This window comes from Penaeus monodon, chromosome 15, assembly GCF_015228065.2.
Source record: "Penaeus monodon isolate SGIC_2016 chromosome 15, NSTDA_Pmon_1, whole genome shotgun sequence".
NCBI classification, from domain to species: domain Eukaryota; kingdom Metazoa; phylum Arthropoda; class Malacostraca; order Decapoda; family Penaeidae; genus Penaeus; species Penaeus monodon.
Genome location: NC_051400.1, coordinates 12,165,011 through 12,165,389, shown reverse-complemented (window position 1 = coordinate 12,165,389; position 379 = coordinate 12,165,011). Strand labels below are relative to the sequence as shown.

Genomic DNA, 379 nt, shown 5'->3' with positions numbered 1-379 from the left:
CGAGTCAAGTACACTGCACTGCATTGTCAGTTTACACGATTATCTGAGGGGGAAGTTAAAAAGGAAGGTATTGGGGGAAGGAGAAGCAAAAGGGTACGGGAGGAAGAAAAGGAGGAGAAGAGGTTTTAAAGAGAAAAGAGAGATGGGGAAGGGGAAACGGAGGAGACTGAGAATGGAAAAAGGGTTGGGTAAGGAAAGGAGGCTCAGAGAAAAAGTGGGGAAGGGGGAAGGGAGAGGAAAGCTAGGGGATAAGGGAGTGAAGAAGATGGGAAGTTCAAAGAAGAAGAGGGGAGTGGGGAGAGGCAGATATAGGGCTTAAGTGGAAGAGGAGGGTGAAATTAAGGAAGATTTGGGAATGAGATCGGGTGGCAGAACGGGT

General features: G+C 48.3%; 1 protein-coding gene across 1 annotated transcript in view; it reads right to left on the bottom strand.

Annotated features, from left to right (window-relative positions):
* Positions 1-379, bottom strand: part of LOC119582216 (lactosylceramide 4-alpha-galactosyltransferase-like) — a 6,463-nt gene that overhangs the window by 883 nt on the left and 5,201 nt on the right. The window lies entirely within an intron of this gene.